Source organism: Callithrix jacchus, chromosome 16, assembly GCF_049354715.1.
Source record: "Callithrix jacchus isolate 240 chromosome 16, calJac240_pri, whole genome shotgun sequence".
Lineage (NCBI taxonomy): Eukaryota > Metazoa > Chordata > Mammalia > Primates > Cebidae > Callithrix > Callithrix jacchus.
Window position 1 is genome coordinate 23,286,861 of NC_133517.1, and position 18,066 is coordinate 23,304,926.

Consider the following 18,066-nt stretch of genomic DNA (forward strand, 5'->3'; position numbering starts at 1 on the left):
CTTTACCACTGTCTAATTCCAGAATGTTTCTATCCCTCCAGAGAAAGCCCATACCTGTTAGTACCATCCTTTGTCTCTACTTTCTGTCTCTATGAATTGGCCTATCCTGGATGCTTCATATAAATGTGATATAGTTTGGATGCTTGTCCCCTCCAGATCTCATGTTGAAAGGTGCTTCCCAATGTCGGAGGTGGTACCTGGTGGGAGGTGAATAGACCATGGCAGCAGAGCCCTCGTGAATGGTTTAGCAGCATCCCCTTAATGATAAATGAGTTCTTGCTCAGTTCATGTGAAATCCGGTTGTTTAAAGGTCTGGTTCCTGGCCAGGAGCGGTGGCACACGCCTGTAATCCCAGCACTTTAGTAGGCCAAGGCAGGTGGGAATCACTGGAGGTCTCACTAGTTCAAGCCCAGCTTGGTCAACATAGTGAAACCCCATCTCTATTAAAAATACAAAAACTAGCCAGGTGTGGTGGTGGGCACCTGTAATCCCAGCTACTCTGGAGGCTGAGGCATGACACTCGCTTGAATCTAGGAAGTGGAGGTTGCAGTGAGTTGAGATCACACTGCTGCTGCACTCCAGCCTGGGTGACAGAGTAAGAATCCGTCTCAAATAAAAAAGAAGTCTGTTTCCCTGCCTCCCCACCCCAGCTATTTCTCTTGCTCTTGCTGTTGCCATATGATGCACCTGCTCTCCCTTCACCTTTCACCACTCAAAACTTCAGTTTTCACAACTGAAAACTTCCTGAGGCCCTCATCAGAAACAGATGCCAGCACCACTCTTCCTGTACACCCTGCAGAACCGTGAGCCAACTTAACCTCTTTTCTTTATAAATTATCCAGTCTCGGGTATTCCTTTACTAACACAAAAAATGAAACAATACAACATGTGGTTCCTCATTTCTTAGATGGATATCATCAAGACACACATTCAAGCTGGTTCTCTGATTTCCTGGCATGATTAAGCTCCAGTTGCCCACAGTGGCGCTGGGCAATGAATGGCTGCCCTTCTTTTCCTGCCTTATTTCCCTGCTTTTCCGCTGGTATTTCTGGGACAACTTCTCAAAGAAAGTGCTTGTACTAGAATACTTGCTTTGCAATCTGCTTCTTAGGGACCCCAAACTAAAATACTAAGCATATCTAGCTAATTAATTCATTCATCAAATATATACTGGATATTTACTCTGTGTTTGGCACATTGCTCAGCACTGACAATTCAGCACAAACAAGTTAGGTATCCTTCCTGCTCTTATGGAGGGCATTGAAGCAGGTAATAAAGGCATTCAGCAAATTACAAGAGATGAGTTTTACAAAGAAGTGGATGAGGGAAGGCCTTCCTAAGAATGAGACCTGAAGAATGGGAAGCAGCCTGGAGAAGAGGGTGGGGGAAATTTTTCAGGCACACAAACCCACTCCAAGATAAGGGTAGACCTGGTGCTTTGGGGGATTGTGAGAAAACCATATGGCCCTTGCAGAAAGAATTGGAGAAAAACAGCTGAGGTAGATACTTGATGTCCAGCTGTGGAATGTGTGGTCAGCAGACAGTCTATAGCCGTTAGCTTGTTCAGGTTGGCCTCAGCTCCTGAGAGCTGCCTTGACCAAGGTCATGCCCTTTCTGGAGCAGCCTGCATCTGGTGACTGAGCAAGACTGGGATATAGAGGCCCAGCTGTCTGGCCCTGTGGAGGACATTCTTTTTAAAAAATTTTAAGCATTAGGCCGGGTGTGGTGGCTCATGCCTGTAATCCCAGCACTTTGGGAGGCCGAGGCGGGCGGATCACAAGGTCAGGAAATGAAGACTATCCCAGTTAACATGGTGAAACCCTGTCTCTACTAAAAATACACAAAAATTTAGCTGGGCATGATGGCACATACCTGTAATCCCAGCTACTCAGGAGGCTGAGGCAGGAGAATTGCTTGTACCCGGGAGGTGGAGGTTGCAGTGAACTGAGATCATGCCACTTCATTCCAGCCTGGGCGACAGAGTAAGAGGCTGTCTAAAAAAAAACAAAACAAAACAGCATTAATATATTTACTAGTACACTAACATTTAAGAAAAGTTGGTTAAAATACTCTATTTCCATTTTTTTTTCAGTAGTTTTTGGGGAACAGGTGGTTTTTGGTTACATGGATAAGTTCTTTAGTGGTAAATTTTTTTTCTTTTTTCTTTTGAGATAAAGTTTTGCTCTTTTCTTCAAGGCTGGATTGCAGTGGTATAATCTTGGCTCACTGCAACCTCCACCTCCTGAGTTCAAGCAATTCTCCTGTGTCAGCCTCCCCAGTAGCTAGGATTACAGGGGTGCATCACTGGCTAATTTTTGTACTTTTAGTAGAGACAGGGGTTCACCATGTTGTGCAGCCTGGTTTCCAACTCTTGACCTCAGGTGATCCACCTGCCTCGACCTTCCAAGTGCTGGGATTACAGGTATGAGCCACCGCGCATGGACTTTAGTGGTAATTTGTGAGATTTTGTGCACCTGTCACTAGAGCAGTGTACACTGTACCCAATGTATAGTCTTTTATCCTTCACCCCATTCTCAGCCCTTCCCCCGAGTTCCAAGAGTCCATTATGTCATTTGAAACCTCATAGCTTAGCTCCCACTTTTAAGTGAGAATATACGAATTTGGTTTTCCATTCCTGAGTTACTTCACTTAGAATAATGGTCTCCAATTCCAGCCAGGTTGCTGCAAATGCCATTATTTTGCTCCTTTTTATGACTAAGTAATATTCCACAGTGTATATATACCACAATTTCCTTATCCACCTGTTGGTTGAGGGGCATTTAGGCTGGTTCAATATTTTTGCAATTAGCACATAGGCATGTGCTGCTATAAACATGTCTATGCAAGTAACTTTTTCATATAATGACTTATTTTCCTTTGAGTAGATACCTGGTAGTGGGATTGCTGGATCAAATGATAGTTCTACTTTTAGTTCTTTATGGAATCTCCATACTGTTTTCCATAATTGTTGTACTTGTTTACATTGCCACCAGTAGTGTAAAAGTGTTCCCTTTCACCAAATTCACAACATCTATTATTTTTTGATTTTTAAAATTATGTCCATTCTTGCAGGAGTAAGGTGGTATTTCATTGTGGTTTTGATTTGCATTTCCCTGACAATTAGTGATGCTGAACATTTTTTCATGTTTGTTGACTATTTGTATATCTTCTTTTGAGAATTGCCTATTCATGTCCTTTGCCCACTTTTTGATGGGATTTTTTTCTTCCTTATTTCTTTGAGTTCCTTGTAGATTCTGATTATTTGTCCTTTGTTGGATGCATAGTTTGTGAATCTTCTCTTTGTGGGGGACATTCTGACAGGCAGTAGACAATCCAGAGCTCCTGGCTGAGTTTGTTGGGTCTGCAACACAGTTCAGTTACTTCCTCGGTCCAATCCTGCTTTAACCTCCTCCCCTTTGCAGGTGTTGATTCTTGATAAACATCTTGCCTTAAACTGTTGAAACCTATTCCTAGAGAACTCTACGTCCAATAGCAGTGAAACAAGAAGGCTTTGTATCATGGGTGATAATACGACCAAGTATCTTCTAAAACACAAAGAAGGCGAGGGTGCTTGTGGTCTGAGAGAGATGAACTATACTTTTGGGGAGCAAGAGTAAATTTGGAGCCCTCACTGAAGGATTTACACTTAAGTTTGCAACATGTAAGTTGAGAGATTTTGGAATTCAAAGAACTCAAGGAGAGTAAGGATTTTTGAAGAGCATCAACATTTTGGGGGTACATTTAAAATGCTTTTTATTAAATTAGCTAGGTGTGGTGGCACACACCTGTAATCCCAGCGACTTGGGAGGCTGTGGCACAAAAATTGCTTGAACCTGGGAGACAGAGTTTGCAGTGAGCCAAGATCGCGCCATTGCACTCCAGCCTGGGTGACAGAGTGAGACTCCTTCTCAAAAAAAAAAAAAAAAAAAAAAAGAAAGCTTTTTATTATTCTTTGTATTTATTTTTCTCAATATGTCTCAAATGATAACATTTGTATATGAGTCAATATGAATTAACTATACTAGTAATATAGCTGTTTGGATTTATTTTTTTTTTTTTTTTTTTTTTTTTTTGACAGAGTCTTGCTCTGTCACCAGGCTGGAGTACAGTGGTGCAATCTCGGCTCACTGCAACCTCCGCCTCCTGGGTTCAAGTGATTCTTCCGCCTCAGCCTCCTGAGTAGCTGGGACCACAGGCGCATGCCACCATGCCCGGCTAATTTTTGTATTTTTAGTAGAGACGGGGTTTCATCATGGGCAGGATGGTCTCGATCTCTTGACCTTGTGATCCGCCCGCCTCAGCCTCCCAAAGTGCTGGGATTACAGGCATGAGCCACCGTGCCCGGCCTATGTGTTCTTTTATCCATGGGATCTCCCAGGAATGTGAGTAAAAGGGAACATGATAGAAATATTTTTCCAAAGAGGTTAATATCAGATTCCATACTGCTGGCATTTAAAATTTCATGTTCTGTCTGGGCAGTATTCTTTCAAAAATATAATTAGATGCTACTCCAGTGGGTACTTTATAAAGCATTAAAATATTAAATAACTAGATGAATGTTTAACTTAGCTGGAATGAGGGTGACGACATTCCTCTATTCTCACTGTTAGGTGTACTACTATGATATAGTCTGCCCCCAAAATACAGATAAAGAAGCTCCTTCCCCTGCTAATGGGTCTGGGATGCTATAGATACCTGTCCTTATTACAGATATCTTGGAGGACATAGTGGAAGGTGTGATTCCAGTTTCTGAAAACCAGAGGCTTAGTGATGGGTGTTGCTACCCAGGCAACTGAGCAGTTCTCTGCAGACCCTGCTGAGGTGCTAGAAGTATCCCCATCTGGTGCAGCTCCTCATGGACATCCCTTCCTGGGTTCCCTGGCTTAAGTGCGCCCTGACTTGGGGACTCCTCTTTGAAGGCTGTCCAGGGATCCCTGATGCAAAGCTCTCTTTTCCCCTCCCTCTAGTCATTTTCTCAGGTTCTGATGCCTCCTCTCAGGCCAGATGAATGCCAAATACCCTGCTTTCCCCTTGAGGGGAAAAAGACTATCACTCTCCTTAGCACTTTATGGATGATTTCAGAGGAAAACAATATACAGTTTAAATTCCCTGCCATATAGCAATATATGGTTTGACTATGTAAAAAATGAAAGCAATTCCAATTATATGAAGTTCTAGAACACTTCTTTCTGATGATAAAAATCAGAATGGTGGTTGCCTCTGGAGGGGATATTGACTGAAAAGAGGCACGAAGATCTTTTCTAGAATGAATAAAACGTTCTTGATGGGAGTAGGGGGTATATGTTTGTCAAAATTTATTGAACTATATATTTAAACTATGCATTTATTTTATGTATATTTAAATAGATAAAGCAGGATGACAAATAGTTCAAAAATGAAGGAGAAATGTCTAAGAATAATTCAGCAAACATTTAGATTTCACAGTGGTTTGTTTTTAATTTTCTGACTTTATTAGGGCCATTTATAGGAAAGGACCCACCATCAGCGTGTAGCTCTGCCAAGGGATGTAGCAACATTTTTATCCATAGGCAATTACTTCTTATTAGAAATACAGAATTTCACATGAAGTAAAGCTCTTTAAATAGAGGAAAGATATTTGCACATTTCCTAAGTTTGAAAGTCACTACTCTGTCTCTTCCCCTAGTGGCCTGAGGTGATCTGTGAAAATGGTTTTCTATTCACTTGACCCAGAAAACCCTGTGAAATCATGAAAATCAAGAGGTTCAAATCTTCATGTTCACTTTAGGAACACCTGTGAAACTGCCAAGGCCATCAAGGGTATGTCTATATAAAAAACCACCAAGTATCTGGAAGATGTCACTTTACAGAAACTGTTTACCATTCTGACATTACAATTGTGGAGTTGGTAGATACTCTTAGGCCAGACAGAGGGGGCTGGACACAGGATGGTGGCCCATAAAGATTTTGATGCACATGCTTAAAAATGCAGAGAGTCATGCTGAACTTAAGAGTTTAGATGTAGGTTCTCTGGTCATTGAGCATAGCCAGGTGAACAAAGCACCTAAGATGCTCCGTCGGACTTACAAAACTCATCGTCAGATTAACCCATACATCAGTTCTCCTTGCCACATTGAGATGATCCTTACTGTAAAGGAACAGATTGTTTCTAAACCGAAGAGGAGGTTGCCCAGAAGATATCCCAGTAGAAACTAAAGAAGCAAAAGCTATGGCATGGGAATAAATTCAGCTCAAATAAAGACAAAAAAAAAAAAGTTAGCTAGATGAGATTTAGTGCACATTCCTGTAGCTTTTGTCAGTGGCTGACACCCAATGTTTCTACCTACAGAGTGGCTACTAAGTTTAGAAATATAGGTGGCTCTTTGCCCTGTCTATATTAAGTGACCACTAATTAGTGCCTGCACTTAACACAGAAGGAAAAGTCACTTAATGAGTACCACCACATAACCCCAGGATGGTAAGGAACTGATAGGATGATCATTCCTAAAATTGGATTGGATGATGTAGCCCTGTGGAGTATGCTGCATGCTGGCCACGTCAGAACATCCTTGGGTATGGGGTGAGTCAGAAAAATTAGGACACGGGATCAAGAGTTAAATGTGAATACTAGATAAGCAACAAATACTTTTTTGTATAAGTATGCATAGGATACTTATATATCCCTTGCCTATGTCTATATGCATGGACATACTTTCAAGGTACATAATTATACTAAAAATGTATCTGGTTTTTATCTGAAATTTAAATTTAATTGAGGCCAGGTACAGTGGCTCATGCCTGTAATCCGAGAACTTTGGGAGGCCAGGAGTTTGAGACCAGCCTGGCCAACATGGTGAAATCCTGTCTCTACTAAAAATATCAAAAATTAGCTGGGTGTGGTGTCATGTGTCTATAATATCAGCTACTTGGGAGGCTGAGGCAGGAGAATTGCTTGAACCCGGCAGGTGGAGGCTGCAGTCAGCTGAGATCACACCACTGCACTCTAGCCTGGGCAACAAGAGTGAAACTTTGTCTCAAAAAACAAACAAACAAACAAAAAAAAAACAGAAAAGAAAGGAAAAATATAAATAAATACATTTAATTGAGTGTTCTCCTGTATTTTTAAATGTGTGAAGTCTGGTAATAAAATGGATAGCCTGGGGTATGCTAAAAAGGTAGGTTCCTCCTTGCCACCCACTGTGAAAATCAGAGACAAATAATCTGACTCAGTGGTTTTCAAACTTTAGCTTGCATCAGAATCATCTGCAGAGCTTGTTAAAACCCAGATTATTAGAGTTTCTGATTCAGTAGGTCTGAGGTGAGGCTCTGAAAATTTGCATTTCTCAACATTCCCAGGTATTGCTTATCCTGCTGATTTCAGGGGTCAAATTTGAGAACTACTGATCTGAGGTGATGCATTACAGATGCACGTGCAGCGATTGCTAGAAATGCCATGTTAATGTATCCTATTCATTGTGATTCTGCCTAGTACATTAAACTATGCATTGCTAATGAGGGACAACACATCAAACGTATCATATATTGTAATGTAATATCAATAAACCATTTATTATGCATAGTTGCCTATGTTTCCAGACTTTATGGCCACTCTATAGGGAAGCTATTTGCCTCTGTAGTGAATGGATTGCCTTTTAATGAGTGTGAAATTAAAATTCCATATTAAAATTAGAATAGAACCTAAACTTTGATAAACTCATAAAATAGTAATATCAGAAAACCTTTGTTAAATTATATACCAAATGAATATTTAAAATGGTGTGACACTCAGGAATTTTATTTATATTTTATTAACCACCACAATTTCCACAGCATTTTATACACAGAACTATTATACAACCTCAGGATTTTTGGAGTACCTAGGATGGAGTTTCTACACCATGACTTCTCCAGGGACCTGGTCTTCTTGGAGAAAGAGTAAAGAGGCATTTGCTTGTGCTATCCATAGAACTGAAAAATACTGAAATGTTCTAAAGTAACTTTGAACCTGACATTTCATATTTCTACCATCAAGACTTGCATTTTTTTTTACTTTTCCATTTCTTGGCTTACTGATTTGGATTTTCTCATTTGATGGAGAAGGATACACAGGAGAGGCATATATAGGAAAAGAATGAAGTATTAGAAATTTTTGCTGAGCGTGTGAGTCCTTTGGCCTGTTTGGAGATCATTAACTGACCACAAATTCACGTAGAATGTAAGGACTAGTTTAAGAGATATATGTATACTGAAGTATTGATGGATAAAATGAGACTTCTGTGATTTGCTTTAAAATATGACAACATGTAGCTGGGCATGGTGGCTCATGCCTGTAATCCCAGGGTTTTGGGAGGCCAGGTGGGAGGATCACTTTAAGCCCAGGAATTTGAGACCAGCTGGGGCAACATAGCAAGACTCTGTCTCTACAAAAATTTTTTAAAAAATGATCTGGACATGCATGCCTGTAATCCTGACTACTCAGGAGGCTGAGGCTGAGGCAGAAGAATCCCTTGAGCCCAGGAGTTGGAGGTTACAGTGAGCTATGATCATGTCATTGAAGACTAGCCTGAATAACAGAGCAAGACTCTATCTCTAAAAATAAACAAGTCAGCCTGGGCAACATGGCAAAACCCCATTCCTACAAAAAATAAAAAATTAGCCAGCTGTGGTAGCATAGGCCTATGGTTCCAGCTACTAGGGAGGCTGAGGTGGGAGGATTGACTGAGCCTGGGAGGGGGTTGAGGCTGTAGTGAGCTGTGATCATGTCACTGCACTCCAGGCTGGGAGATAAAGTGAGACACTGTCTCATAAAAAAAAAAGAAAAAAACAAAAATAAAATAAAAAGTAAAATACAAAAACAAGCAAAAAGTTGAAAGAGGAAAGATAAAATAAATTTGGCAAAATAAAATGTTAATAATTGTTGAAACTGGGTGATGGGGTTTATTATGATACACTACTTTTGTATATATTTGAAAATTTCAATAAGTTAAAAAGCAGTGTAAGGCTTGGCATGTATTCTTACTGCTGTCACTAATGGGACAAGAAACCATCTGTGCCTCAGTTTTTACAAATGATTGTATAGCAATTATTCAATCAGCACAGTTATTGAGCTCGGCTTACTGTGTAGGGAGCGTTCTGATGTTACTATCTAAATTCCCAGGTATATTGTTAGGTAGCTGAAAAGTGTAATGTACTTAAATTTTTTTTTTTGTATTATTATGACAAGATTCATTGTTGAAATTCTTTGAGTAAAAATGCTTGGAGCACAGATCGTCAGTAAATGAAGGTTCCTGAAAGCTTCTCTTTTTTCACATTTAAAAATAGTTATTTAGGTTAGGTATTTGTTGAGAGAGCAGCTGCTCAGACTCCTACGTTGAGAATAGGACAGAAAAAAAAAGTCTGTTACACATCTTGGCTTCTTTTATGCTTCCAAGGAAAAAGCAAAGCAACCTTTAAGATTTCTAAATACCATCTGTATCTACTACATGGTTACATTACTGTGTAAATAACATTATATTATTTAAGTTGGACTTTTTTTTGTGGTCAGTTCTCCAAAAGGCAGGTAAATATCAAATGAAAAATGTAAAGGGTAAAAATATGCAAGGTTGCATGTCTGTTGCTGTATGTGTGCACAAGCATAAACGACTTAAACATTTGGACTACAATCCAGGCATGGCTGTGTGGCAAACTGCCAGAATAGGAAATATGACATCCCCTTTCCTATTTATAGGCTTGAAGCCATGGGCATGGTTAAGATCCAGAAGTGACCTGTCACCTGAGGGCCTGGAAAATGAGTGCATGGTCACACACCTGGCCTTCAGTGGACTGGCAGACTACATGTCCCTGACTGGTGCTGAACAAGCAGGAAAAGCAAAATGACTGCAAACAATGGTGAGATGTGCCTTGCACATCAGGAGAGAAGGGGTAGACACAGGTATGAATTGATAAATGTAGGGTATACTAAGCCTCCTGAAGAGTTAGAAATTGTTTCCTGTGGTTGTTAAGCAATTATCCCCTGCTTGAAGGTGCATTTGGCACAGAGGGTTAAAATTCTTTTATGATGTGGTATATCTAAGCTACTGTCCCTTTCCATAGATGAGAGCACACCAGAGGGTTAGTTTTGGAAGGAAGAGTGGAGACAAATCCAGAGTTTGAGACCTATCTGGAAATGCAGGTAGGAGAGGAGGGCTTCAGCTGGGGATGCTCATGAAGGTGGGGGGCGTTTCCAGAGCAGTGGGAAGCAAGAGAGGGTGCTGGTCATCCAGAGGTGACAGAGAAGTTGCCAAGACAGAAGTTGCTAAATATTGATGCAAAACTTACCTTCTTTACAATTTTGCTTGTAGACTACCTTGACAAGAAGCAGTACCAATCACATAGCAGTTACTCAATAAACATTTTTTTAACAAATGCACAAATTCCCTTGGGATACAGATTTTTCTCTGGCAGATTGTTTGTTATATACTCAGACTGGTAAATATATCTAAAAACTATTTAAATAGTTTTGTTACCTTATTTATTTTTGAGACAGGGTCTTGCTCTGTTGCCCAGTGCAGTGGCACGATCATAGCTAACTGCAGCCTCTACCCACCAGGCTCAAGTGATCCTCTTGCCTTGGCCTCCCAAAGTGCTTGGATTATAGGCATGAGCCACCACACTTAGCCCTCATTTTGATACTTTAGACTTGTAAGAATAAAGCCCTTATTATTCCAGAGTGCCAAATAGAGCTATTTCTTCCCATGAAAGCCTGTATTTAAATGACTTACTCCTCCTTTTAGAAGAGATATTTATTGAAACACTTTTTCTCCAAGTTGATAAATTTGTCAACAGTGGGCTATAGAAAAAAATAAATTTCCTAATTAGATAAGTACCTTGTGTGTCTAGTAGCTTGAGTGTGAGAAAAGCAGATCAAGGTGGAAACCTAATGATTTCCTCATCATCAATGAAGATCATAATCACTGAAGATCTCTAGATATTAAAAAAATATTTTCTGCCTCAATAGTGTCTCATCTGATCTGTAAACTTTTACTAGACTAATATTTTTTCCTCCAGTGAAAAGGCTTGTCTGCATTCTCTACCTGTACATATTTGTAAAATTTAGAAACCCTTGCCTAGTATGGACAATGTTGGCTCAGGATCTTTGCTATTTTCCATGTTGCCTCCTTTAATCCCTATAATACATCTGTAATGTAGGTATAGGTCTTGTTATCCCCATTTTGCAGATAAAATCCCAAGAAGGCCTCCTGTGGACTGCAAGTAAGAGACTCAGGCCTGATAATCAGAACCTTTCCTTTTTTCTTCATGAAAAGCCAAACATGCTCTTATCTTATTCTGCTCTACCTTTACAAGAGAAATTACATTTGGAATTTTGAAACTATCTATTCCATGGTCTACTCTAGCAATTTTCATTAATCTTTTGGAGACAAAATCTTCCCTTTTTTTTCCCCTTAGAGTTCTAGAACTAAAGGCACAGATGAAAATCTATGTGATCCTGCAAAGGATGACTGGGCTAAATATAAAATTAGATAGCGTGGAAAACTGAGCCATGATGTTCATATTCAACTGCTAAAGTGGTCAGGCAAGGTGGCTCATGTCTGCAATCTCAGTGCTTTGGGAGGCTGAGGCAGATATATATATATACATATGTGTGTGTATGTGCATATATTTATGTGCATATGTGCATATATGTGTGTGTATGTGCATATATATGTGTGTGTGTGTGTGTATATATATATATACAGGTTGAGTATCCCTTATCCAAAATTCTTGGGATTCAGAAGTGTGTTCCAGATTTGGGAGTTTTTGGATTTTAGGATGTTTGCATATATATAATAAGATATCTTGGGGAATAAGACCAGAGTCTAAATGCAAAATTCATATGTATTTCTTATATACCTTATATATAGAGCCTGAAGATAATCCTATACAGTATTTTAAATATTTTTATGCACGAAACAAAGTTTTGACTGTTTTGACTGCATCTTGTTACGTGAGGTCAGATGTGGAATTTTCCACTTGTGACGTTATGTCAGTGCTCATAAAGTTTCAAATTTTGGGGCATTTTGGATTTTTAATTTTCAGATTAGGGATGCTCAACTTGTACCAAAAGTTGTTGCTGGCCAATTAGGCAGAAAAGGAGTTATTACGTGGGTATTTAGGAGAGAACCAGCTGAAGGCTTAGAGTTTAGGGATAATGTCCAACTACAGACTGCAGAACTGGCCTGACGCGTTTAACCACGGCCCCCACAACTGTCCTACAAGCACTACGGGACGCTGCTGCTGCCCCCACACAACACTGCCATTTCTGCAGCAGCAACTTGGCTGCCATTTCTACCAGCACAAGGATTCTATACGGCATTTCCTTCTTCAAGTTTCTCCACTTTGTTTCCCTGAAATTTCCTATACTGATTAAAAAAAAAAAGCCTATGTTGGTTTCTTTTTATTGTGGTAAGAAAATTTAACATGAGATCTACTCTCTTAAATATTTTAAGTGCACAATCCAGTATTATTAGCCATAGGCATGATATTGTACAGTGGCTCTCTAGAAATCATTCATCTTGAATAATTGAAAATTTGACCCATTGAGTAGCAACCATCACTCTGGAATAGATCTTTACTGGGAGAGCCTAACTCACCTGCCTATATTTTGTAAAAGAGACTGTGGAACCACACTTTTGGGGTTCTATCTTAGCAAGGCAGGATTCTTAAAGCTTCACATTCTTATACATGACAAGAACATTCAAAGGTGCTAGCCACACAGAAATGATTGTAAATATCCACCACAGATTTCAATGTTGACCAGACTGGAATCCAAATGGTTAATCCCAAAATAATAATGCATTTTAATTTCAAATTCTTGGTCTGAACACCATAAAAGCAATAATTTAGGAATCAGTAATGATTCCTAAAAATTCCCCGTTTTTACACTCCTATCCAGTATCTTACAAACTGCAGCTGCCTGTGCCTCCTCCTCTCAAATTCCCTGGGAAAGCTCCCGTTCCTTGTCTAAAGACCCTCTTCCTTCCCTCCTGCTTTCCTTAGCACTCCTTGCAATTCCCCACTGCAAAACTCAAGAACTAGTCTAGTAAGACAGAAACCGCCTTGGAGGGAGGCAGAGGCTGGCAAAACTAGAATTCTCTTTAAGGGAAGGGATGGGAAAGGGAGAGACACTGGTACACTAAAAGCTTGTAACTAGTCCTAGGATGGACACTTTTATTAGTGATACTTAAGCACTACTTGGAATAACTGACTGGTCTTAAAATATGCAGAACACTGTCAGATCTGTGGTTGAAATGGTGATTGTAATTCCAAGTGTCTTCTATAGGAAAGCAGTCCGGCTAAAGATAATAAATAAAAAGGAGCAGACTCACAGGCATTTTAAAGGAAAGATAAAGACTGGTGTTCACATTTATGAGTAGAAAAAGAACATTAATTTGATTTCAGTTTCCCAGTACAGAATTAATTCTTTAGTAGTAAATTCTACTAAGAGTTACTATAAATTATTGTCACAGATAGGTGATTCTCAGATGCTCCTAGTGAGCTCAGTGCTACCTCTTTAGGATATTCTCATGTATCTCCCTTGATCGTTTATGACAAGCACAATGACACTTCAAATATTAATTCTTTTATGAAATTTTGTTGACCCTGACACAAAGCTATTAAACTGTCTACTCATGTTTACTGCTCCACCAAATGAAAACTTTACACAATATTTCTGACCAGCATTGCTTGAGATAGAGAGCTGGATCTAAAGACATCCAGCAACTCCATTTCTGCTTAGCAGATATCAGATTGTTTCCCTAGAATACTGAATACAGCTCCAAATTACTGAAGAATTCCATCTAGGATAGCAGGGATTTGTGTCTCTGCCAAAAGGGTAGCTATAACAGAAACTCAAGAACTGAACTGGCCAGGCGCGGTGGCTCAAGCCTGTAATCCCAGCACTTTGGGAGGCCGAGGTGGGTGGATCACAAGGTCAAGAGATCGAGACCATCCTGGTCAACATGGTGAAACCCCGTCTCTACTAAAAAATATACAAAAAATTAGCTGGGCATGATGGTGCGTGCCTGTAATCCCAGCTACTCAGGAGGCTGAGGCAGGAGAATTGCCTGAACCCAGGAGGCGGAGGTTGCAGTGAGCCGAGATCGCGCCATTGCACTCCAGCCTGGGTAACAAGCGCGAAACTCCGTCTCAAAAAAAAAAAAAAAAAAAAAGAACTGAACTAACACCAGTCATTTGGTCGCTACAAATTATTTCTTCCACTGGACTGCTGGCTCACATTCATGGAAGGACTAGGTATTGCTGCTACCTTTCAATTCTGAGTCAGTTTGAAACTTAGAACTCACTGTTTCGGTGTCATATGGATAGGTCATGAAGCTAGCCTCTTAGTTTAACTCATAATTAAATTATAAGGTTAATAATACTCCAGTGTATACACTATAACATCCTAAGTTACTGGATGTGCTTGCCTCACTTAGCCTGGGCTGGTAAAACAAGGATGGATGCCCTGGGCAGAGACTCCCATTGGGCATCCACTGGGGAAAGAGGAAATAGTCCTGGAAGTCATAACTGTAGAAACCCAGAGTCAGGGGGCAGAAAATGAGGACTTAATCAGGGTCTGCCTTAGAAGATCTTCAAGCTGCCTTATTTATTTATTTTTTTTGAGATGGAGTTTCGCTCTTGTGACCCAGGCTGGAGTGCAATGGCACAATCTCCGCTCACCGCAACCTCCGCCTCCTGGGTTCAGGCAATTCTCCTGCCTCAGCCTCCCGAGTAGCTGGGATTACAGGCACGCTGCCTTATTTTTATGTGCATTATTCAGATGTCTTAGCAGGTCCCGGTGCAATGTGTTTTATGAAATATATTAGGCACTCAGTATAGCTGTTTCCAAGTTTATTATGCAATATTCTGATTCTGATTCATGAAAATATTTCATTAAATACGATCGCTCATGTAATTACTGTGCTTAATCTACAGCATACTTTAATTAACACTGCACAGAATTCTGATTTAATCAATTAGATTTGATCTAGTACAACTTAGCTGTAAATACTTTTTATGATGCAGCAGCTAAAAGTAATTATTGAGACCTAGGGTAATATACAACTCTAAAACTAACACATTTCCTATGTTAAAAAGAGCACATAATAATTTGAACTATAATTTTGTTATTTACAAAAGTAAACTACAAAGACTAGATCATTCTGTTTCCACTAATAGCCTATTAAAAAAAATTCTCACTGGAAGTGTTAGAACTTAAAAAATATGTTTTATTTTTGTGTCTATTCTCTAACAGCCTTAACAACAAAAGAGTAAATACAAGTAACAAGATCCATGCTTTCTGGCTGTGTAAGTAGTCTTATTAACATCAATATCTCACAATGTTTCTCAATGTTATACGTTAAATTTTATCTCCTCTTCCTCCCAAAGAGATGTGATGAAGTTTTAACTTCCAGGACCTCAGAATGTAGGGTCTCTGCAGATGTAGTTAGGATGAGGTCATACTGGAATAGGGTGGGCCCTGATCCAATATGACTTTGTCTTTTTAAGACAAATGTGAAGGCAGAGGCACATAAAGAGAAGGCATATGAGTCTGAGGCCAGAGGCTAGTGTTTTGTAGCTGCCAGCCAAGGAATGCTAAGGACTGCTGGTAACCATCAAGAAGCCAGGAAGAGGCATGGGAGGGGTTCTCCTACAGGTTTCAGAGCAAACACGGCCCCGCTATCTTGATTTTGGACTATCAGTCTCCAGAACCGTGAGAGACAAAATATGTATTTGTTTTGTTTGGCTTGGTTTGGTTTTAGAGACAGGGTCTCACTCTGTCACCCAGGCTGGAGTACAGTGTTGTAATCGTGACTCACAGCAGCCTTGAATTCCTGGTCTCAAGCAATCCTTCCGCTTCAGCCTCCTGAGTAGCTGGGACTACAGGTGCATGCCACCACACCTGGCTAATATTTTTTATTTTTATTTTTTGTAGACACAGGGTCTCACTGTACTGCTTAGGCTAGTCTCAGACTCCTGGCCTCAAGCAGTTCTCCTGCCTCAGCCCCACCAAAGTGCTGGAATTACAGGTGTGAGCTACCATGCTTGGCCTAATTTCTGTTGTTTCATGCCATCCAATTTGTGGTCTTTGGTTACAGCAGCCCTAAGAAGCTAAAATACTTGCTAAAACTGATGAAGTTGGGAACTAAAACTCAATATAACCAGAATTTATGTAATTGCTTTTTTATAATAGTGGGTAAAAAAGTATCTTGCTGAACTATTTTTAAAAGTGCATGTGCTGTTTTTAGTTGAAGTAAACTTTTTTATTCTTAAGTATTGACATAAATATAACACTTTTGTTCCTCAGACACAGCAGCTAGCAGAGTGCCTTAAACAAAAATCATTCCACAGTGTATTCTGTGGCTTAGTTTAAAGAGATTAAAAATGAAAATAGCCGATAAATATTAAAATACCTTCTTATGGAATATGAGCCATAAAAGATATACAGAACTACTGAAATGTGAGAGTAATCATTGAAAAGAATTTGCATGAGGTTCATCAAGGCAAATTTTCATCTTGAATGTATAGATGAATAATAAAGAAACTATATACCCTACAGTTTGTGGATTATTCACATCCTATATTTTCTATTGCCTTATTGGCTTTGAAAAAATCCTCTTAGCACCAATACTATATGATGTGCAGGGCCAAATAAAAGAATATACATTTTAGTTCTTGGCATAAATGTGCTAACAGATCTCATGATATAGATTTGGTGAGGATGAAAATTAAAAATATAATGAAAAACGAATTTGGGGCTGGGTGCAGTGGTTCATGCCTGTAATCCCAGAACTTTGGGAGTATGAGGCAGGTGGATGACTTGAGGCCAGGAGTTCGAGACCAGTCTGGCTGACACGGTAAAACTCTGTCTCTACTAAAAAAAATACAAAAATTAGCCAGGTGTGATGATGCCTGCCTGTAGTCTACTTGGGAGGCTGAGGGAGGAGAACAGCTTGAACCTGGAAGATGGAGATTGCAGTGAGCTGAGATTGTGCCACTGCACTCCAGCCTGGGTGACAGAGCAAGACACTTTCTCAAAAAAAAAAAAAAAAAAAAAAAGAGAGAGAAATGAATTTGGGGGGTCATCTGTAAACTCTTTGATTTTTGTTTCTTTTGAATGCTGAGTTGACTATTGTTTTGTTGTCACAAGAGTGATGATGTTTGATAGAAAGACGTTAGTAGATACCTGCAAAGGATCTGGACTCAGGCAGCTCTCAGAGCAGGGACTATGGCAGCACACTCCCAAACAGAGAAGAAAGTCTCCTGGCATCAAGGGTCCTGGAAAGTCACCAGGCACCAGCTGATTGCTGTGCATCTTGTCAGGTCCATTGAGAAGCAGCACCCTTCCATTCTTCAAGGTCTTCACAAGCCTCCAGCCCTTGGGATTGTTCTGGAGATTTTTGGGTTTTGCCCATTATCCTGGTAGAAATAGCTAGTATAATACAAACCCCACCCCAGATCATTTGAGATCGAGGGATGAATTCCATAGATGGAATAAATGGAAGTTTAAATTCCCAGGTGTAGTACTCCTTAGCAGGACCAAGCCTCAAAATCGCCTGAGATCCATTCCTACAGAGCTATAACTGAGACTACAAAATAAAAAGATAGCTAAGATTGATAAAACATAGACAAACTAAGATATATTGACTGTTTACAATATTCTGGTTTCTGTGCTAAGCATTCCACATATAATATCATTAATATTTCTTTTAAATTTAATTTTGATATATTTTATAAACATCGGAAAGATTGAATGGTAAGTAGTTGAGAGCTGGTTTTTAAAAATTATTTTCCCTTAAAAGAAATATACTCTGCTATGAATATTTCAATATTACAAAAATAAAACCAGTCGAATAATATAGTAAGGCTAATATTAAAAACAAGTCTTTTGTTTCATCTCTTGTTACTAAGTACAGTTATTTACTCCTTATTTATTCCCTCTCATTGCCCAGTAATTTTTAATCCTTTTAGCTATTTCTTCTAGTATTTTCTTATTTCTAAATAACATACATATATAGATACTTCCTGATTTTTCGGTCTTAGAGATTGTCC